This window comes from Rhinopithecus bieti, unplaced genomic scaffold (genome assembly GCF_001698545.2).
Source record: "Rhinopithecus bieti isolate Rb0 unplaced genomic scaffold, ASM169854v2 scaffold_6380, whole genome shotgun sequence".
NCBI classification, from domain to species: Eukaryota; Metazoa; Chordata; class Mammalia; order Primates; family Cercopithecidae; genus Rhinopithecus; species Rhinopithecus bieti.
The window spans coordinates 10,659,211-10,682,669 of NW_016806642.1; the positions used below are offsets into that span (position 1 = coordinate 10,659,211).

General features: G+C 43.0%; 1 long non-coding RNA gene across 2 annotated transcripts in view; it reads left to right on the forward strand.

The window, feature by feature from the left end:
• Positions 1–12,136, forward strand: part of LOC108532923 (uncharacterized) — a 46,419-nt gene extending 34,283 nt beyond the window's left edge. The window contains exons 4-5 of one of the 2 annotated variants that reach the window (XR_001886590.1): positions 7,643–7,835; positions 11,981–12,136. This is a non-coding gene — a long non-coding RNA (uncharacterized LOC108532923). Of the gene's footprint in view, positions 1–7,642; positions 7,836–8,084; positions 8,203–11,980 lie in introns of those variants that run through there. The other variant, XR_001886591.1, reaches the window with a different exon arrangement.
• The last annotated feature ends 11,323 nt before the right edge of the window (positions 12,137–23,459 follow it).

Here is a 23,459-nt window from a genome sequence, read left to right on the forward strand (position 1 = left end):
GATGTGCACAGGGTCTTACTCTTATATTGCTTATAACCCATAACTATAGGCCATGTGTTCAGACATTCTTGACCAGGCCTAAAGATTCCTGTAGACATCTACCATTAGGTAGCCTTCAGAATTGCAAGTGCACGTTCAAGTCAAACCAATTCAGTTTTAACATTTCCTAAGCATCTACTCTGGGCACACTGTTGTGATGAGTGCTGTGGGAAGATCCAATGCCTTGCTTATCCCCACGGTCCCGTCACAGCCCCTAGTAGAGCACACAGCACACAGTCAATGTGACTATTGCTTTCCAAACCTAGCTGAACGGATCCTATTCTCCAAGTGAAGTCCAAATTCTTATGCAAATGAAACAGAACCAGTCAATCATTAGAGAATGGTCTGCATCAGTGCTTCTCAAAATGCCTACGGTAAAGGACCAGGTTTTTATTTTCAATCTGTGGCCAACTGATGCTTTTTGTAAAATACAAAATTACATGCTTGGATGCCATGGTGATGTCAAATTGCTATAAAATGTCTCAACATTCATTCTCAACTTCTGTACTTATCTCAGCAAGGACCCATGATGGTTTGTAAACTGACACCGGTATGCAGACCTCACTGGGAGGAGCACCAGTCTATATGATACCCAGAACCTCATTATCTGAAAATCTCAGAATGACTGGGAAAAGCAATTCACAAGGTTCATGAAGCACTAAATAATCGTGATGCTAAGAATATTTATTGTTTTTCAAGTGCTTCTTATGTGAAAGGCACCATCAATGATGAGAAACTTGTCTAATCCTATATTTTCATTGAGGAGACTGCTTTGAATTGAGGAAAGCAATCAGTGCACCCTTCAGTTCTCTTTGTCCATGGCTTAAATGGAGCAAGCACAGGTATCATTGGCAATAGAAAACACAGGGGCTCTAGAAGTCAGGCAGCTGTGGGTTAGTCCCTGTGCTTCTATTTACCATAGATATGAATTAGGGCAAGCAACCCCCATTTCACAGAGCCTTGATTTTCTTATCTGGACATAGGGACCTCGGTTACCTGTGATTATTGTTTGAGATGTATGATGGATTCCTATGGTGTCAATGTTGTCAGGAGGCAGTCGAATGGCTTCTCACAGACTCCAATGAGAAATAGCAGCAGAGAGAAAAATTCTGATGAGGCTCTCAGAGTAGTAAAATTCCTTAAAGTCTCTCTAATAAAGAACAGCTGAGTGACAAGAGAAGCGTGGCCTGGAAGAGTAGCAATTCAGGACAAAAGCGACGTCTTCATTTTAAAAGAGTTGTTACGTGGGAAGGAACATGGCCTTTTCTGGTCCCAAAGCCAAGGAAACAAAGCCAATATGAAAAAGTTATAGAGAGAAAGATTTCTGCTCAAAGGAAGAAGTTTCTGGCATCCAGAGTGTTCCAAAGATGGAAAGGGCTAGCTGGACTGGAGTGAGCTGCTGCTGGTGTGTGAAGCCTGTGTCCTCTTGTCAGGGAAGCCTGTAGTGGGTGACAGTAGCAGAAGATCAAAGATTGGACTAGGTTGTCTCCAGGTATTTTCTGGACCTACCTTGACAACTCTAAAAATCCAAGAAGCAACTTTCCCACTGTGGGAAGAGCCTACTCAGCCTTTTGTTGACTTGGGTATATAAGGTAGTAGAGTTAGGCAGATGTCAACAATTTAACCAAAACTATTAAAAATGACAGAGTCAGTGCTGAAAAGTGGCCCTATGTCCCTTTTATTTGTCTAGCCTTGTATGGTATGTGAACCATCTTCATACGTTGCCTCAACCACAACTCTGGGAGGTTTTACAGAAATGAAGCAAAGGCTCAGAGAGGTTTCTAGTTCAGCAAAGAATTCATACCCAGAAAATTAGAGACCCAGGGCTCAAACCAAATAGTCTGATTCTCAATCGCAAGCTCTTCCCACTGCCTCTGACCCAGCTTCCATCCATCCCTTTCTGAGACTCAGTGTTCTTATCCTAGGTAATCATACCCACCACAACACTTAGGCTGCTTGTGAAGGTCAGAGGTGGAAAGATATTTGAAAATGCTTTGAATAATTAGAACAATTTCCTTCCTTCCTTCCCTGCCTCCCTTTCTCTTCCTTCCTCCCTTCCTTCCATCCTTCTTTCTTTCCTTCCTTCCCTCCTTCCCTTCTTCCTCACCCTTCCTTCCTTCCTCCCTTGCTTCCTCCCTCTTTCCTCCCTTCTCCCTTCCCTCCTTCGTCATCTCCTTTCCTTACTTCTTCCTTCCTTTATCCTTCCCTCCCTTCTTCCCTGTCTCCCTCCCTCTCTTTTTTCCTTTATTCCTTAAATGTTTACTGGACAGATTTAGTGTTCCAGGAACTATGACAATTATCTAGTATGCCAAGATGAATAATATATAGTCTTTACCTTCAGGGACCTACCAGTGTAGCTGGGGGATACAGACATGATCAAGAGAAAGTCATAAAGTGTGTCAATAGTGAAAATATAAATGTGTATAATGAAGATCATTCAGAGGTAGAGGTGATTAATTCAGGTCGAGGAGTGGAATGGTTAGAGGAGGCTTCCCAGAGAAGGTGACATCTGAACTAGGCTTGAAAAGAAGACTTGCAGCTAACCAGCCAGGTGGTATTGGAAAGGTTTGGGTGGGGAGGGAGAGGCTATTTCAGAAAAAGAAAGGAACGTTCACTAAGCCATGAAGATTTAGAACATCATGGTATATTCAGGGGCCTGGAAGTAGAATTGGGGGGTCAGGTAAGCACCAGGAGTGGTGAGAGGCGGGACTAGAGAGGTCGCTGGCAGTGGGGAGATTCAATGCCAGCTTAAGGAGCTGTGATTTTTAATCTTGAGTGAAATGAGTTTCTAAAGTGATTCAGTCAGAGAAGAGACATAGTCAGGGTTATAGAAGTAGTATTCGGGTATCAGAGTGTAGAATGGATAAGAGGGGAGAGGCTTGTGATTCTCTTTCCTATGCCCCAGATGCATTCTCAGCAGTTTTCTGCCCTGCTCTGTGTCCAGGAGGCTGACTCTTGCAGACTGTTTCTTCTGGGCTCCCTAGAACTAGGCTCTGGGTCCAAACAATGGGAAGTACCAACAGAGGGAAGGTGGGTAAAGAGTGCATTGTGTGATTTCTCTCCTGCTCTCTCCATTTCCACATGGCCTCTCTGGCTATGCCCCACTGGACAGCCCTTCCTCTACAGTTCCAGTTCTCACTGGGCTTCAATCTATTTCTCTCCCTTGTCCCTTTGGTTGTAGAGATGATAACAGCTTCCAACTGTTGCTAGTCTCTAGGCGCCTCAACATCCCTTGTTTATTCCATTAACACTGCTCCACCCCTCTAAGCAGTTCCTTCATTAATGTTTCTTCACTTGAATCATATGAGGTGAATTCTGCTTCCTGCCATTTCCCTGTAGGTCACCGTCAAGGTTGGATAAAGGCCTAGAGAGAGGTAGAATCATTGCAGTAACTAGAGAGTGGGACACAGAGGTAGTTGAGGGTGAAGAAGAGGTAGCAGAGTGCAGAATCTTTCCAACAGAGAGACGACAGATCTTGATTTCAGCTTCTGCAAGATTTGCAAGAGAGAGAAGGTCCTGAGAGATTTCCAACTTGGCGGGACATTCCCCAAAATGGAGAATTCAGGAAAAGGAGCAGGTTCCAGTAGACTGATGAGATTAATTTTGAGCAGCTGAGTTTGAGGCACCTTTGGGCCATCATGAGAAGATGTCCAGGAGACAGATGGATTAAAGGATCTGGTATAAAAATTTAGCCAAACCACCAGCATACAGAGCTAATAGTTAAGGTCCATGGACAACAGAGAAGTGCACTAAACTTGCCATAAGCTCATCTCATTGGTTCTGTATTAATAATTATTGATATGAAAATAAGTAGAGTTATAATGACCCAAGATTTCACAGAAGACTCTATTCAGAAGTGCCTGTTTTGTGCCATGATTAGTTGCCCCCCTCTTAAAGATGTAGGGGTTTGTTTTTCAAATCCATGATTTTCCCTGGTGTTCCATTTAGTCATTCCTATTTTCACCACCAGACTGTTTGCTGGGGAAAAGAACAAAACAGCAACAGATGTCTTTGTTTTGGGGTTTTGCAAAACTCCCTGGTTAAGATAACACTTTCAATTAAAGAAATTATATCATCCAAATACCATATGCCTCTAAGCCTGCAATTGCAAAAATCACCTGCTTTCTGAAATTATTTGAAGAGTCCCTGTAACCACCACTCAGTAACTCAGTTGGACATCCAAATAGGTCCCTCTCTTCTTTCCTGTGGATTCGGAAAACTTCAGTTCAGAAAGCTAGTCAAGAGGTGCATCCTCTGATTTGTTCTCAGAGCTTCGTAGACACTCACCACTAAGTTCTGAGTGTTCATGTGTGCTGGCTCCTGCTTCCCCACACATACACACACCTGTATGTGTGTAGCCTTTGTACTATTCTTTGTTCATTAGGACCTGGCATATTTCAGGCACTTAGCAAACAACTGTGGAATAAACTAACTAACTTCTTCTATCCTTTCTTCCTCTTTCTCTCTTTTTTCTTCTATAACTTCACATTTCCTGAAAGACTTCTGTGCCACATGGTTGCTAAGCACTGAGAGCACAAAGATAATTAAGCCAATTCCCTGTCCTCAGCACACCCATAGTCTAGTGGAGAGATGGTTAAGTAGAAGGAGAATGCTAATTCCAGGAAGAATAAGAGCTGCTTAAGAGAAAGAACCAGCCTTCATTCGCTTTTAGTCTCTTTTTGCACAGTGCCAGGAACACTATAGACATTCAGTAAATGTTTGCTGAATGAAATGTTTGTTGAATGAAGTATGCCTTACCCAGATAAGCAAGCCCTATGCTGCAGAAGCACAGGAAAATCATGCTAAAAATCTGAGTGGGAGTGAGCAGAGGAGGATTCATTGAGCAGGTGGTATGTGCCCTGAGAGCTGAAAAGGGCTAGGGGAAGGCAGAGAGCAGGGCCTGCTGTGCTGGAGAAAGCACTTCCATCAAAGCACTGAGGTGTGACTGTGCTTAGGAAAACACCATGAACCGTCAGCAATCCAATTTGGCCACTACATCAGGTGAGAGGAGGACATGTGAGCTGAGCCCCAGTGTAGAGGGTCTTCAAGGCCTGCTTTGAAGAGTCTGGGCTTTGTGAGACATTGAGGAAACACTGCAGGCTGTGACAAACATGAGGTGGCATCTAGTCCAACTCAAGCCTACTGTGATAGACTCACCCACCCTGTCCTGTATTATGAATGTTAGGTAAGTCTGATCTTTCTTATTTGACTACAAGCAATTTCAGAGTGGGGATTTGAATTCAATATTTATGGAATAAGCAGCTGGATATTTTTTCTGCCCATCTAGATCCACTCTCTGCACTCCCTTATCCAGCTCTGTGCCCCTGGAGGCTGACCATGTAGAGGACATCAAGGGGCTCCCTTGTCCCCAGTCTCCAGTTGGTTTTGGCCAATGGGTGCCACCAGCAGGAGATCAGAACTGAAAGGAGAGTGAGGTTACGGTATCTCCTCTCCTGGCTCCTTTTCTGTCAGGTTGCTGTGGGTTAGCTGCATTTCTCTACCAAAGCCCACAGCTCTTGAAAGACTACAGCCCTATCTGTGACCACCTCCTCCTTGTTCCATGACCATGCCTTCCCCTCACCCTTTCAGGCCCGGGGAAGATAACTGTGCCCTTCTGTTGCTAGCCTTCAGATCTAGCATGATCCTTCATTGCTTTCTCTATGCCTGTAACTCTTTCAATAACTCTTCACCTGAAACTACCTGGTTGGAGTGTTCTAAGACTTATACTTACACCTTGCATATACCAAGTACACTCTAAAGTACTTTTCATACATTTATTAATGTAATCCTCTCAAAGTATCAGGTAAATATCAATGTTTCCACTTACAGATTAAAAAAATACCTGAAGTTCAAAATTTTTAGATAATTGGTAAAGATCATCTTCTAAGTTGGAATCCCCCCATTTTAGAGTAGTTCCTAGCTCCTTGACTGAATGCATGAATGAACACAAGGTTGTGCATACTAAATACTGATATGAGTGTTAGAGATCACAAGAGCTTTTGAAATTCAGTGGTAGTAGGAGTAGCTTTGGAATCAGAAAAAGCCTAATTAAAATCCTAACTCCACTACTGACCACTTCTCTGAGCCTTAATTCCTTATGTGGAAATTTGCATGACAGTTCCTACTACATAAGGTGGTTGTAAGGTTTAAACAAGATAATATTCCAACAATACCCAGAACAGGTGATTTATAAATGGTAGGCTTAATTATACATACTCTAATTAATAGTCACAGCAGTGTTGAAAACCCACGTGGACAGATAACCTCAATGAAATATTCTTTTCTTCTCTGCTCTGAGTTATTGCTCCAAAACACAAATACATACAAACATACATACAATTCCTCATTAGAGAAATTAAGTTGCCAGTGCTTGAGGTTTCTTGTTCATACTGTTCCTGTTTCTTTCACTTGGCCATCTCAAAAGCTTCATGTTGGGTCAGGCACAGTGGATCATGCTTGTAATCCAGCACTTTGGGAGGCCAAAGTAGATGGATCACTTGAGGTCAGGAGTTTGAGACCATCCTGGTCAACATGGTGAAACCTGGCCTCTACTAAAAATACAAAAATTAGCTGGGTGTGGTGGCAGTCATTTGTAATCCCAGCTACTCGGGAAGCTGAGGCAGAAGAATCACTTGAACCTGGGAGATAGAGTGTATTAGTCTGGTTCACGCTGCTAATAAAGACATACCCAAGACTGGGAAGAAAAAGAGGTTTAATTGGACTTACAGTTCCACATGGCTGGGGAGGCCTCAGAATCATGGTGGGAGGTAAAAGGCACTTCTTACATGGTGGCAGTAAGAGAAAATGAGAAGGATGCAAAAGTGGAAACCCCTGATAAACCCATCAGATCCATGAGACTTATTCACTATCATGAGAATAGCATGGGAAAGACCGGCTCTCATGATTCAGTTACCTCCCACTGGGTCCCTCCCACAACACATGGGAATTCTGGGAGATACAATTCAAGTTAAGATTCGAATGGGGGCACAGCCAGACTATATCATGGAGGTTGCAGTAAGCCAAGATCATACCACTGCACTCCAGCCTGGGCCACAGAGCAAGACTCTACCTCAAAAAAAAAAAAAGAAAGAAAGAAAGAAAGAAAGAAAGCTTCATGTTGGAGGTTGTGCAGGTAGAATGGATGTTAACAGGAGAAAGAAAGAAGGAAAGAGACATATTTGAAAGCTACCATGTACCGGGCACTTTCATATTCTCTCATGTTTCATTTTCACAAGAACACACAACACATAGACAGAATTCCTGTCTATGTGATGAACTTGGTGAAGTTCAGAGATGGTAAGTAGCTTGCTCAAGGTCATACAGCTTGTAAAGAGTGCAATCAGGATTTGAGCTCAGGTGTTCCAGTTCCCGAGTCATATTCAGCCCTCCCTGTGCCTTGCTGTGGGCTCTAAGCCACCTCCCGCAGCCAGGTGGATTCCCCCATCTTTCACTTCACTGGATGCTTATGTGTCTTCCTTTTTAAGCTCAAACATCTTCAACTGGAAGCAGCCAACCATTCCAAGACACATGATAATTACTCACTTAGGAGTGAGCCACAGGTCTTTCCTGCTTTGCTTTGACAGCTCTTCTCTTTTGTTTCCAGGGGAGAAACGGCACATTAACAAAATTCCAATAATGAATATCATGGTGACAAAGCAGAGAGAAAGCACAAACAATAGAAGGAAATGTTGAACGATTCCCTTTCATCTCCTAACGGCAGTGTGAGGCTGGACACGTCTACTCCTGGGAATAGAATCCAAGGGCAAAAGTCCCTCGCAATGAGGAGCCCACATTCTGTAAGTGCATGGTTACTCTTCCTTCCATTTTTTAAAAATATTTTTCTAACCAGGTCTCCGGAATTGAATATAAACACTGCCAGTGTTGTTTCATCCTTTCCAAACAGCATTCCACTCCCCAGCCGCTAACGCCCCTGTTGAGAACTTGAGTGTCTAGATAAATGGGCCCATGCCTTTGAAATCTTGGGAAAAAGAGGTGAGACATAACAAAACATACAAGCTCTGTTCTGATTCTGCTTCCATCTTCAGAGTGACTCTGTGAGAGCGAGCCGGAGGGGAAAATAGGACGGAAACTCGGATTTGATCTTCACTCACCTGGGAGCCTCAGCTGTGCTCAGAAAATGAGGCAATGAGAAGATAGTGGAATTGAACAGAAAGCCTTGCTTATGAATCCTGATTCTTGCATGTATTAGCAAATGACTCAACACATCTGAGCCTCAGTTTCTTCAGCAATGCAGTGGGGACAATAACATCTACCCCTCAGAGTTGTTATGAGGACTCAAAAGATACTCTGTCCCTTGCTATGGCACCCAAGCTAGTCTCTTTGGGGCTCAGGCTGGTGCTGGTTGATGGGTGTGGCCACCCCATCCCTACCCCTGCAGCCTTTTCTAAGAGGAGGAGGAAGCTTCAGTGTGAGCACTTTGAAGCATCTGCTTACTGATGCGAAGCCTCCTCAAGTGGAGCCCTTGGGCACAGCTGCACTCAGAGACTGAGGTTTCACAGCTCAGACTACAAAAGCTTCAGCAAGTCAGTGTGTTCACCACTCTCTTTTTCATTTTTATTTATTGTTTTTAAAAGGGAATTACCACATAGAAGGCAGGGACAGAGAGGAATGGGGAAGTGAGGAGCCGGTGTGAAGACAGGATCTGGGAAGACCAGTCTGGCTCACGAGGTTGGTTGGGCCTATCTTATTGGAAGATCCTTGTAGAAGGATTGTGGAACAACATAAGGATCAGACAAATAGCAGTATAGCAGCCAGGCAGACAAGAGAGGAGCCAGAGCCCCACATACCCTAAAAAAGAGCAAAAAGCAGTTTATTTATTTATGCAACAATTTTTTTTTTCAGTACCAACTGCATGCCAGATGCCAAGCTAGATAGAGGTGGTGTATATATCTCTGAGTGAGACTATAACGACCCCAGTTTTCCTAGAGCTTATATTTTGTTGGTCTGGAATCAAATACTTAATAGTTGTGTACCCTCAAGCATGTCATTCTACCTCATGGAACCTCAGTTTTCTCACCTATAAAATGAGAATACCCACCACCAGGGCTGACACCATAGGTCTTCCTGAAGGGCTTACAAGTCTTACGAGTCTCTGAATATTTGTTTAACGTTCATTTAGAAGAGAATGTATTGGATGAGGGAAGATCTGAGAGGGCACGCACGGTAGGTCCAGGAGTTATGCAGGGCACAATCTCACAAGCATGCCTGGTGCCCCAGGATGGCAGCATTCCACTAAGCACTGCATTCAGCTCAGCAAAAACAAGTCCTGTGATCATCTCAATCCGCCCTCCATGGAAGACAGTTTGGGCAGTTTATCTAACTTGCTTCCAGCCACATACATTGCTCTGTCTCAGAGCTCTTAAAATGTCTCTCTTATTTCCAGTGATACTTAATCCCATTTGAACCTTGGTGGACTTTGTTCCTGTTCAACTGGCCAAACTATACCATAACGCAGCTTGGTTTACTTCCAGGATTTGAAGGGTTAAATGAAAAAGAATATGTAAATCAGGACCTGGCAGGCAGGACCCACTCAACAGGAGATAGCCCTCATAATCCCAATCACCCTCAGCACAAAGCTGTTGGAGAAGTAAATGAGGTGATACAGAGGGGGTGGTATCCAGACAATGCTCTATAGATCCCAGTGAGTATTATTATTGTCCATTTTCTCAGTGGTAGGAGCAACAAAGTCCCAAACAATCAGCAAACTAGATAGCGAAGGGTCTGAAAACTCAGAACAAACTAAGGAAAACAGAGTAAAAGATGACCAGAAATACCTCATAGTTTGCAACCCCCTGGACAAAGACATGCCTGCCCCTCTGCTCCTGCACAGATTCAGAAGGAAACCTCTCCCCCTACCCCATTCTCTCCTACCTCCCCAGTTCCCACCCCAGCTTCCACCACGCAGTCTACATTATTTTCTGGGCCCCTTTAATTTGGAGGCTTTTAGGGCCATATCCTGCCATCAATTTGGGGGCTGACTTCAATGAATGCTCTGTGCAGGGCGGGAGAGGGGCAGGATACAGCTTTCTCCTGGCGGGCCCTGATACAATAGGGTTTTCTACTGAGATCAATGGATTAATTGCAAACGCTCCATTTGGGGCCATAAGGAGGTGCATTGTTTTCCCACAGTCGGCTGGCTGTCAGGGCTAGGCTTGCCAAACTTCATTTTTGAAAAGTCAGGGAAAACAATTTTATGAAAAAGGGGTAGGGGTGGAGGGGTACAGCACAGTAATTTTGATCATCTCACTAAAGGTCAATAACAATTATAGAGAAAATTCAGAAGGCACACTTGTTCTCTGACTGAGGCCCTGTCTGGAAAATTCCATCCCGAAACAATTTGCTGTCTCTCTTCCAGCCCTCCCCTCCTCCACAAGGCTCTCTCTTCACCAATGCCCCAGCCCATTTCTAACTACCGCATCCTCTGGCTCCTCCTACCACATCAGAAACTCTCTCCCCTGGAAACAGCCTTCTAGGTTGAGAAGCAGAAGCGACCAGGGAATTATCTTCCTTTCCCTTGGGAAGTTGAGATGGGTACAGTGGCATCATTCCTTTCTCCCTGGGGTGTGGAAGTGTTTACCTGGTGGTGGAAATGGCACGGGCATAGGGGAATTAAAGTCCTACTTCTAACAGTTAATAGCTGATACTTGGGAAAATTCAATTCTGTGAACATCCACAGTGTCGTCTGAAAAATGGGAATAGTAATCTGGACCTTGTGGGATTACAGTGAAGATGAAATGAAAAGACTGAGACACCATCTGAACTACAGTAGATGCAGCATAAAGGCAGGGCTGAAAACCACCTGAAGCAAGAGGTTCTGATCATGGCATTTCCCTGTGTGGAAACCCTTCATAGCACATTACTTGCACACCATCAAGGCCACATCTGTTGGCCTGACATTCAAAGTCCTCCACTTCTGCCCTCCTCCTCCCTTTCCAGCCTTATTTCCCACTCCTTCCTTCCTCCCTCCCTCCCTTTTCTGTGCATAACCTGTCCTTTCGCTATCCTAGCCACTGTTCTCTGAATTCCAAAATGCACATGTTGACATCCTACCCATCCTAAAACTAAATCCTAAAACTAATTCAACTTCTCCAAAAAGTTGAATTCTTTCAGCTACGATGAATTCTCTCCTCTGCACTTAGCACCTTGCTTCTTCCATGCCTTCAGAACTCCATATTCCACTTAGCTGTAGTTCTCTCAATCCCTCACTGATTCATCGAACACTAAGAATTGTAATTCAGAGCCCAGCCCTGGGGTCATGAGTGTCTGAATTTGAAACTCAGCTCTACTTCTTGCTTGCTGTAGGATTTTGCCCTTTCTGTACCTCAGTTTCCTCATTTGTAAAATGGGAATAATAATTGTAACTACCTCAGAGGTGGTTAATATGGGATAATATATGTAAAATCCTTCAAAAAATGCTTGGTACATGGTAAGTGCTCAGTAAATATTGGATAATATTATTATTAAATACCTAGTCTGTTTCAGAGTCTAAGATTACAGTGATGGATAAGACAGGCTTTTCTTCAACAAATATTTCTTAAGTGGCTTCTATATGCCAGGGATTTCTACTACTTCTAGGGGGAAGAAGAAAGGAGTGGAGATAGATAATAAACAGAAAAAAAATAGATCAACAAGAAAATATCATCTTGTGAAAATGCTACATTGCCAATTACAGTACATTTAAGTGATGGAGTATACGTGAAGGGCTTTTTTAGACAGAAGGCTGAGAAAGCATCTTCGAGGAGGTGGCATTTAAGCTGCATGGACTAACCCTTAGCTCCCACTTCCCCACTTCCTGTAAAGGTGAGCAGGAGCTCCTACAAGAGAATGGCATAGGTGCTGGCTAGGGATGTAAGGGTTGTGATGTGAATAGAATCAGGTAATGTCTTCACTGGATGGCAAACACCTTTGTATTCTCTTGAAGGAGCTGAAATGTATGAACACCACAGCTTCAGGGCCAGGCAAAGTTGGGTTTGTGTCCCAGCAGTGCAACTCTCGGGCCTTTGAGCCTCGTTCTCCTCTTCTATACAATGGAGCCACTGACACCTCTTTCCTGTGTGTTAGAAACACCACCTAAGAAGATGTAGATAAAGTGACTCTGCAAGGTAAGAATTCCATAAATATTGACTCCCCTCCCCACCACATCAGAGAGCCCTGAAGCTGAGAACTGCATTTCTGTACTCATTACTATAGTAAAATCTAAAGGGGAAAGAATGGAATATTCTAGTGACTACTTGTTCATCTCCCACTCAAATGCCATAAAATGTTTTTTCAAGGGAAACAAAATAGTAGGAAAAGGAAGGATGCTTTTTTTTAAAAAAAATCTCTTTCTCCTTGCCTAAAAAACAAAAAACAAAAAAAAAAAAAGTTTCTAGAACATCAAAAAAAAAGCTCCTCAAGGAATCAACAATATTTTTTGATGATGGATAGTATGAATAATCAACATATGGATTGCATTTCTTTAAATTAATACAGTACTCAACCAGGAGGGAAAGAGCGTGCTGGTCAAATGTTTTCAATTTTATAAAACCTAAGTTCTGAGAAATACTTTTATGATCTATTACACACACACACAACATTTTTCTCTATCCACTTTCAGAAAAAAAAAATTTATCACAATGAGCACTTCTTCCTGCTCAAAAGGTTGTCCTGGCCAGTTCTAATTTCTTCCGCACAGTCATTTCATAGAAATTAGGTGACCATAAAATGGTTCGGCTCTCAAGCTCTACTAACATACCACTTGTGTGACCTTATCCAGTCCTTAAATTCTTCCAAACTTGGGCTTTCTCTATTGTAATAGAAGAAACAGCCAGACTTCGCAAATGGTGGGTGACAATCAAATAGATGAACCCATTTGAGACAAATCTTGTAACTGCAATGTAGTTCATGTGAGAGATGGAATGGCTCCAGGGAAGTCTCCATGCCTGGATCAGTGGAGACCAGCAATGGCTAAGAGGTGCCAACTGCCCACTTCAAACTCCTGCTCTGCCATATTAAGTTGTAGTGTTTCTGGGCAGATAACTAAGCCACTCTATGCCCATCTTACTTATCCAAAGGGGATCTTGCTAACAATAATGGTCTATTATCACACAGTGGTGATGAGGATCTAAATAAGTATAATTTTATAAAGTAGTTAGGATAGTGCCAGTGTTTTTGAAGGATGAGAAACGAGAAGCAGGGAGAAGGAGAAAGGAAGAAAGGAAGGAAGAAGGAAGAAGGAAAGGAAGGAAGGAGGAAGGAAGGAAGGAGAAGGAGGAAATAAACATCCCACTAGAGATCTCCTGTGCTGAAAATTCACCATTTAGTCCTTGGTATTATACTATTTTTTTCTAAGAGTCCTTTTTGAAAATGCAAATGCTCATAAAAGGCATGGCATAGCAATTCAAATTTAATGTGCATTTACTGAGCAAGTGCTATATGGAAGGCAGTGTGTTGTGTCATTTAATCCTCTGACCGCTTTGAGAGTGGGAGTGGGGAAGGTGATGCATGGAACCAAGAGGAAAAGGGGAGACAGAGGGAGAGAAAGAGACAGAAGGGCCATTTCCCCTACAGTGGCTTTGGCATTGAAAGGACTTGGGTCCATATGTCGGCTCTGCCAGTTACCAACTCCACGACCTTGGACAGGCATTCATCACCTCAAGTTTTACCTTTTACAAAATCAGGATAATGACAATTAGGTTGTTGTGGGGATAAAATGAGACAACGTGTGTACACATCTAATTTTTCTCCTCCCTACTCCACATTTTTGTGACATGCCTCCCGTGACTTCTATGCACTGGATGGAAAGGAATTGCTAACGGCAGCAGATAGAGGATTAAAGTCAGAACTCTCTGAAGAGGAAATCAGTTTGCCACTTTCTCTGTTCAGTAAAAAGGCAATTTTTGTGGAGACCATGCTCCACTAACTCATAGGAAAGCATTTCCTCCCTGTGACATCTCCAATCGATTTCAGCCGGCAGTAACCAAGTGACTAACTCTTCCTCCAGGGGCAAAGAGCCAGACCTGGTGTTCGACTTCTCCCTAACCTCCCAAGTGCAGAGATGATTCCCGCTGGATACTGGTCCTTGGAGGAAATGGGAGAGAAATTCAGCTTTGGATTTAGCAATTCAACTGATAAAGGAGGCAGGGAAAAAGCTAAGTGAGACGGAGAGACTACAAAGCCCTCTTCCTGGATTCTGGCAGATGCCAAAGGAAGAATCCGTGAGTGAGTAATTCTGCAGCCTGAAGCCCAAAGGCTGCAGCCAGAGGCCTGTGCCAAGAAGGCAGCGGGTGCAGGAGAGGTGGGCGGCTCCCGGGCCGGCCTTAACCGGATGGGGGACAGCTCAGTGTGAGTCAGAGGCTGTGCCTCTCCTCCAAGGGCCTCCCACAGGCCACATCCATTCAGAGGGGCCTCCCACGAAGGAAGCTTTCCCCTGCAGAGACTCAGGTGGCCTTTATTGTGATAGTGTGTCATCAGTAGGCATTACATGCAGATGATAGCAAATTCCTGTGGTCCAAGCACAAGTCTGCACAAAAACAGAACAGATAGTCAAGGACGCAGGTATCAGGTCTGTGCCCAGACTGTGGGCTGCCGAACTCCCATGCTGAAAATGACAACAGCTATCATTTATTGAGAGCTCACCTGGTCCCATCACTGCGCAAAGTGTAAGCCAGCTCCAAAGCCCTTATGTGCAACTACTAAACATTTTGGTCTCCAGAGTGTACAGCAGAGCTAGGGTAATATTAGGTAAACCAGTTCTCTCACTACCTCAGTTTCCCCACTGCAAAATGGGGATGATATTTGCCTACGTTATGGGTAATTTTTAGAACTGGAGCACAGTGATTCAAAACCCAGACTTTTGAGTCAAAAAGATCTGGGTTCGAGTCCCGGCTCTGCCTCTGATTTGCTGTGTGAGTTTGAGCAAATGTCTTACTCTCTGTGAGCTTCAATGTCCTCATGTTTTGTGGATCGTAAGAGAACCGACCTCAAAGGGTTATGACAAAGATTAAATGAGATAGCATGTCAACCTGCTGCCTCATCTGTAAACCAGAGAAAATAATACGCATTTTTCTCATTGTTGTGAAGAGTAAATAACATTTTAAGATGGCTTATTAATATATTTCATATTCAGTAGGTTCATGGTTATTATTATTACCATTTCCATCAAATAAGCCCTTATATGAAAAGTTATAGGTAAATTTTAAAAGGCTGTTTTTGATTAAAAAATATATTATTTACTATATTTAAACAAGGCTCTAAATGTGGTAATTAGTATTTTGATTGTAACTGCCATTTTCCTCATATACTAGAATCTCAGTATGGGGCAAGGGAGCAAAAAACTCACTTGATCTCTCTGAGTTCCTTTCCAGGAGAAGTTTAGGTTACATTAGGATTTTCAACCTCAGACCTGTGGACTCAAAAGGGTCTGGGAATGTAGTAAAGGCAGTGAGAGAAGGGTACCTAGAGGTACCTCTGAAGGACCTCTGAAGCCAGAGTCCCTGGCTCCCCACTTACCAGCTGTATAAACTTAGGCAGGATTTATAACCTCTCTGTGCCTCGGTCTCTTCATGTGACAATACTGGATAACAATATTGCTTCCCATGGAGCTATCATAAAGAACCATATATGTAAAGGAGTTAGGATAGTACCCAGTCCACAGTAATCACGCCATGTGATGAACTCAGTTGTCATTGTCATTGCTATCAGATTTCAAGAAACACCTTCCCAGACTCAAACATGAATCATCAATGGTAACAATTGGAAACATGTTCAGAATGAGTTTCTGTGATGGGAAGAAAGCGAGCCCACACTTATTGGATGTGTATGAAGCGCTGGGCTACATGGTACAGATGTCATCCTATTGGATTTGGCTCACCATGATGTAAGATGAGTGTCTTACAAAGGAGGAACCAAGGCTCAGAGGGGTCCCAAAGTCACAAAACTAGCAAGTAGAAGAACCAAGATTCCAATAAAGCCCTTCTGGGCCCCACAACAAAATTTCTATGAATTATACCATGGGGATGCCAGGAGAAAATTAAATTACAGAGGGTCATTTTTGTTTGTTTGTTTGTTTGTTTGTTTTCTGAGATAGAGTTTCACTCCTGTTGCCCAGGCTAGAGTGCAATAGTGTGTTCTCAGCTCACCGCAACCTCTACCTCCCAGGTTCAAGCGATTCTCCTGCCTCAGCCTCCTGAGTAGCTGGGATTACAGGCATGCACCATCATGCTCAGCTAATTTTGTTGTTTTAGCAGAAATGGGGTTTCTCCATATTGGTCAGGCTGGTCTCGAACTCCTAACCTCAGGTGATCCGCCCACCTCAGCCTCCCACAGTGCTGGGATTACAGGCATGAGCCACCACGCCCGGCCCGGAGGGTAATTCTTAAACAACAGCGTGAAAGTCCTTAGTCTAGGGTTGCAGATGCTTGGTGAAATGGGGCATTCTTCTCCTCTTCTGATATTGGCAACACTGAGAAAAACTTCCAAGCCCTCTTTGAGTCATAGAGTTCTCTCTCTCCTGGTGGACTTCAGCTTCTCTTATTATCCTTGGAATCCATACCCATATTTATGATAGCCACAGATTTAAACAGTTCTGAGGAGCCTTGGTTGAAAATCACATTTCTCATCTTAGCAGTGGCAAATAAGTGATTTTTGCTTCCCAATTCACTTTAATTGGTCTTTTAACTAATGTATTCAACCCAAGACTTGAGAAGGTAGCAAAGAATGACTGACACTCCTTCACATGCATGCTCATTCACTCCACAAACACACACCGAACCTTCTGTGTCCCAGGTTCCGTATTGGGTGTTAGGGACACAAAGTTGCCGGCATAAAGAACTCTCCATCTATCAGGGGGTGCAGACAAATATATAAAAGGTGGCAGTTGCCACTTCAATGGAGGCAGCCACAGGTCCCTGAGCTCACAGGTGTCTGATCTTCCCTAGAGGAGTAGTGAGAGGGACCTGGGAGGAGATGGTGTCTTACAAGACCACCAGGGTTTCCTGAGCAGAGAAGAAAAGGAGGAACTGCATCCTCAATAGAAAACAGCATAGGGAAGGGCCTGATGGCATGAGGAGGCAGCAGTCAGATGAAGAAGGACCTCGAAAATGCCTGCTCAGAAGCTGGGATTTTATCCTTGGAGCTATTGACAAACCTTAAGCAGGGGAATGGCATGATCATATTCTGCAAGTTTCACTTGTGTCATTTCCTGGTTTGACCCCTTGACCTGTTTTATCAGTAATATTCATGAAGGCATCTGCCATCCAAGAGCTTTCATCTATACCAAGAAATTAGATGACAATAATTATTAAAATAATACAAAACTCATATTAGAGTTATATTGAAATTTCTTTCTTGCTTAACAATGAAGTTCTAGAAGACAGACAAGATTTTGTTTACTAATGTTTTCCCAGCGTCGACCACACACAATGCCAATATACAGCAGCTTTTCCTCAATAAACATGTAGTGAGTGAATGAATGAATGAACAAATGAAAGTTTGTTTCCACTGCTCAGTTTGCCAAGCACTTTCATACTCATTTAAATCTCTCAAAACTTCTGTGAGGTAGATAATTCCCCTCCTTGCCCTGCCCCATTTTGCACATAGAAAAACTTGGGTCAGAGAAGAAAGACATCTTATAGTGATGCAGGGACAATATAAGACAACATGTATGGCAGGCGCCATGAGAAAACACTCACTGCTAACTGGAGTGGCCAGGGAAGGCAGCCTTGAACCTAGCCTTGAAGACCTAGTGTGTGCTCTTGGCCCCCCGTCCCCACTCAACATCCCTCAATGCTGGAATTTTACCTTATTAATAGTCAGACCTCCATATCTATGGGTTCCACATCCTCAGATTTCACCAATCACAGATCAAAAATATTTAAAACAATAACATAAATAAATAACAAACAACAATAAAAATAATATTTCTTTTTAAAATGCAGTATAACAACTATTTACATAACATTTACATTGTATTAGGTATTACAGGTAGTCTAGAGATGCTTTAAAGTATACAGGAAGTATACTTTAAAGTATGCTTACTTTGTTAAGCCTACTTTAAAGTATACAAGAAGCATATGTGTGTAGGTTATATGCAAATACTACACCATTTTATATTAGATTAATATCAGGGGCTTGACCATCTTCAGATTTTGGTATCTGCGGGGATCTTGGAACCAATACCCCATGGATACCGACAGACAATTGTAATTGGTATTGTTTATCCAGTATTTACTATGCCAGGCATTATGCTGACAGGTTCACACGCATTATCTCATAGTTTCACATGAAAATTAGAGTAGTAAATACAGTCATCAGGTCTATTTAATGAATAAGGAAACTGAGATTTGAGATATTACATAATTTGACCATTCTTCCGCAATAAGCAAGCAAGGAGCTGGATTGAAACTCAGGTCTGTTTGACTCCAAAATATTTTTTCTCACAAATGCAGGGCCAAGAGTGATCACCTGCATTTCAAAGTATCATCTACGGGCACAGAAATACGGAAAAATGAGTATAAACACCTTTTCTGCCACCATTCCATTCCCACTCCACAGGGTTGGCATAAAATACACCAGGAGCTGGGAGAAGGAAGGACAGTCTGCATTCACCACACAAGCTTTAAATAATGAATAGGGCAATGGATTAGAAGTCGAGGTATCTTTGAAATAATGTCAATATATTACTTTTAAGGTGTGGACCTTGGTAAGCCAATTAACTCCTCTGCTATATAAGAAAGGGACCAGAATTGATACATTCTAAAATCATTTTAAACCTGAGTCTCCACGACTCATCTAGACTTTTTTTTTCAATTTAGTTGAAGCATTTCTAGAATATCTTGCTTACATATTATGTCAGAAGACTTGCCTAGCCCGCATCTTAGCAGTCTCATATTCCCTTCCCAGGAAATCTTAAGAGGTTTCTAATTGATGACCAATGCTATATTGAAAATCAAAGAGAAGAATAATTGTTTTTCCACCTGGCCATAAGAAAAAAATGATAATAATAATCAAAATACTGCTCTTTTGTTAAAAAGGGTTAAAAATCTGACTTAAGGCTGGGCGCAGTGGCTCGTGCCTGTAATCTCAGCACTTTGGGAGGCTGAGGCAGGGGGATCACCTGAGGTCAGGAGTTTGAGACCAGCCTGGCCAACATGGTGAAACTAAAACAAAACAAAACAAAACAAAACATAAAACAAACAATCAAAAATCTAAAAAAACAAAAAAATACAACATGGTGAAACTAAAAAAATTTTACAAAAATTAGCCAGGCGTGGTGGTGTGCACCTGTCATCCCAGCTACTCTGGAGACTGAGGCAGGAGAATTGCTTGAACCTGGGAGGTGGAGGTTGCAGTGAGCCAAGATCGCACCACTGCACTCCAGTCTGGGTGACAGAATGAGAGTCCAACTAAAAAAAAAAAGAAAAAAAAAGAAACCTGACTTGAGCATGACCTTTTTACCCAGCTACCTATGTGCCCTCTGGCCACAGGGACATTATATTTCTCCCATGGGGGAATCAGCACCATGGCACAGCAGTTAAAGGGAACCCTCTCTAGGAAATTTCCCTCTGTAAAATGGGCATTTTCAAAATGTTTTGTTCTGCCTACTTCACAACGCTGTTTTGTGGATAAAAAGAGATAATGGATGAAGAAGGCACTGGACAAATACAAAGGGGATGAAGATGATTAAGATGATTGTATATGTTAGGGTTCTTGAGAGAAACAGAACCAATAGAATGTGTATACATGTACAGAGCGAGACAGAGATTTATCATAAGGAATTGCCTCACACAATTATGGAGGCAAGCTAGTCTCAAGATAAGCAAGATGAGTCCACAAGCTGAAGACCCAAAAGAGTCATGGTTTAGTTCCAGTTTAAGCCCAAAGGCCTGAAAACCAGGAGAGCTGATAGTTAACTCCAGAGCAACGGCCTTCAGGCTTGAGACCCAGAAAGAGCCATTCTTCCTATTTGAATCCAAAAGCAAGGAAAAGCCAGTGTCTCAGTTCAAAGACCATTAAGCAAGAAGAATTCTCTGTTATGCAGGGGAGGGTCAGGGTTTTTGTTCTACTCAGGCCTTCAACTGATTGGATGAGGCTCACCCACATTCGGGAGGACAATCTTTTACTCAGTCTGCCAATTTAATTTCATCCAAAAACCTCTCACAGAAACACTCAGAATGTTTGATCAAATACTTAGGTACCCCACAGCTCAGTCAAGTTGACACATAAAATTAACCATCACAATGATGAAAATGTAAGCTCAGTGAGAAACCAAAATTTATCTATTTTGTTCCCTACAGCATCCTCAATGCCTAGGAAAAAATCTAGTACTGAGAAAGAGCTCAAAACATATTGAATAAATGAATGAATGAATGAATTAAAATGAATGAATGAAGGAAGGAAGAGGAGGAAATTTGGAAGCCAGTGCAGAAAAAAAATCCTAATAAACAACTATTTGCTAGTGACATTTTCATGTATTTAATCAACAGTTTAACTCCTAAGTAACTGAATCCTTCCATCCTTACTTCTTTATGAGTTCAGCATTATTATTTTCATTTTTCCAGGTAAAGAATCTGAGGTTCGGAGAAATTAAGTATTCAACAGCAATGTTATCTTTATTCTGCAGCTTTGTGGGTTTACTCTCCTATCTCGCTGCTCACCACAATGTGCAATCATATAACTGTTTGTTTATCTAACTTTATTATAGCCTCCTGCTGTGGGTTGAATGGGGTGCCCCAAAAAATAATGTCCCCCTGGAACCAGTGGATATAATCCTATTTGGAAAAGGGTCTTTGCAGTCATAGTTAACAATTTCAAAGTGAGATCATCCTGGATCAGAGTAGGCCCTAACTCTAATGACAAATGTCCTCATAAAAATAGAGAAGGGGAGAGATCCACAGAGAAGGTGGTATGAAGACAGAGATAGACATTGGAGGGATGTATCTACAAGTCAAGGAATGCCACCAGGAGCTGGGAGAAAAGCATGGAACAGATCCTCCCTCAGAGCCTTCACAAGGAACCAACCCTGCCAATACCTTCATCTTGGACTCTGGCCTCCAGAACTGTGAGACAATATATTTCTGTCCTTTTTAAGCCACCCAGTTTGTGGCAGTCTGTTATGGCAGTCACAGGAAACTGATATGCAGCCCTCTATCCCATCCCTCAATTAGATTGTAAGTGCCACAAGGGCAGTCATAAATTCTATTATGTTCACTGTTTTACACCTAGTGTCTAGAAGTGCCAGGATCAAAGTAGAGCTTGACAAATATTTGTTGAATAAATGAAAGCATGACTAACCAGATTGCAGATGTTTGCAGCCAGAAAAAGGCTGTTGAGCAAGGACTCGTGGGTTCTCTGTTCCCTTACTCCCACCAGGACACACTCCCTGAGACTAGCATCACAACTTTTATAAAGTTCATTGTGTTTCTGGAGGCTTTATCCAGTAGCAAGAAAAGGCTGAGGGAGCGAATGTGTGTGGGCGTCCATCTCCCCGCTTATGAAATGGGCATGGAGACTTCTCCCCAGGAACCTTTGGAGGCTGGCACCATCTTTACTCACCAGCAGGGGTCAGTGGTATGTGAAACAGGAGTTGATGGGGTTCCCTGGCCTGCAATGGGGGAAATGGCTCTTCCCAGCCGTGAGGCTCCATTCTGGCTGGGCCCTTGGTCTCCAGGTTTCTGCACCCTGTTCCTCCTCCTCTTCTCCCTTTCTGCCACCTTCCTTCCACTTGTCCCTGTTTCTCCAGAAGTTATACCAAGGCCCATTTTGCTGTCCTGCTCACTGGATCCCTCTGCTGAAGAAAAAGGGGTCAAGGATAACCCAGACACATTCATGGGGTGGGGTGCTAGAGGTGTCAGGTAGATGTAGCTGCCCCAAGGTCGGGGACTCAGGAACTTGGGCTCTACTGCAACCCACCCCTTCCTCACATCTAGTGTGCCGTGGCAGAGTCCTGGCTCTCTCCAAGCTGGTTCCCAAGACTTTCCTCATACATTTAACCAATCCTTACTCAGGACCTCCGCTGACCTGAGCACTTCCTACATGGAAGGGGCTCAATACCAAGGAAGAAAACAGATACATGTACCCTTTCTAAGTAGCAAAACTGGGTTCAAATCCTCAGCTACACCACTTATGTGGTGAGTTACTTACCCCATTAAGCATCAGTTTCCTCCGCTACAAATTGTGGTAATAAGACTTTCTCAGTTTGAAAAGAGGACAAAACAAGATGATGTGTATTAAGGCATCGAGGAGAGTGTCAAATACGTAACAAGTGCTCCACTCATCACTTTACCTCCCTTTTTACTCTCTTTTCCAAAAGAGATAATGGATGTTTGCAGTCATTCATTCAGTTCATTAAATTATCTATTAAAATGCCTAACAGTCCTTGGACCTGGAAGTGCTTAATTAATGGCATTTGCTGTTTTTCATCCTTTGAGCAATTATAGCATTAGTGATCACTTGTGATCAGAAAATCAAAGATCTAAAAGGGAGCTTCAAGAACATATAGCCCATCGCCATCATTCTTCAGGTGAGGAAACTGAAGTTCAGAGAAGGCAAGGAATTTGCCTGAGGCCATACAGCAAGTAAGCCCAGAATTAGGAAATAGTCTGCTCTTTCACCTGTTGACTCAAACTTCAGCTAGTGCTGATAACAGCCATTCAACCAGTATCTTCTGGTACTTACAGCACCCGGGGCAGCACTGGCTACTCTGGGGGCCCTAGAGACTCTCAAAGGCCCACCAGAAATATGGGCAGATGGAAGAAATTATAAGGCAGGCATTTAGGAAACACTTCCTTTCCAAACCAAACGCATTCTTGCTGCTGCACTATAACATTCATATCCTAAAAATTGTTATTTAACATGCTTTCCACATCCGAATGTGACTCACTCTTTGAAATGAAAATCTGGGCATTTGGGGTGGCATTTCCCAGTGGCCAGTGGCAGGATAGTGCTTGTGGGCAGTGCCACAGGCAGCCTTGACTCAAGGCTGAAGGTTCAGCCTCCAAGGCCACCCAGCAGGCTGCAGCTCGGCCTTGGGAGCGTTGACCTTGTTGGCAAATGGATCTGTTTCTGATATGGTGTGGCAAATTTCTAAATCTTAGCTGTGGGATGGCATTTGCTTCTTGTGGAATAAGAGCAAGGAGCCCAGGAGGTTCCAATTGATTCAAAAGTAGAACCAGCTGTTGGAATCCTGCAGTGCTGATTAGGGAAGTTCACTTCCAGGTTGCGGTTTCCAGTTGACAGAGCCCTCTCTTGCCCCTCACCCCAACTCAGTGCTCTCAGAGAAACCCCTGAAAATTGAAATTGCTGCATCCATTCATCTGGACCTGGAAGCCAGGCAAAGGCAGGAGGAGGGAGGGTCTAGAAACAATAGCTTCCATCTCTTGAGTACCTACTTACTATGTGTCTAACTTTACACTTGATACTTT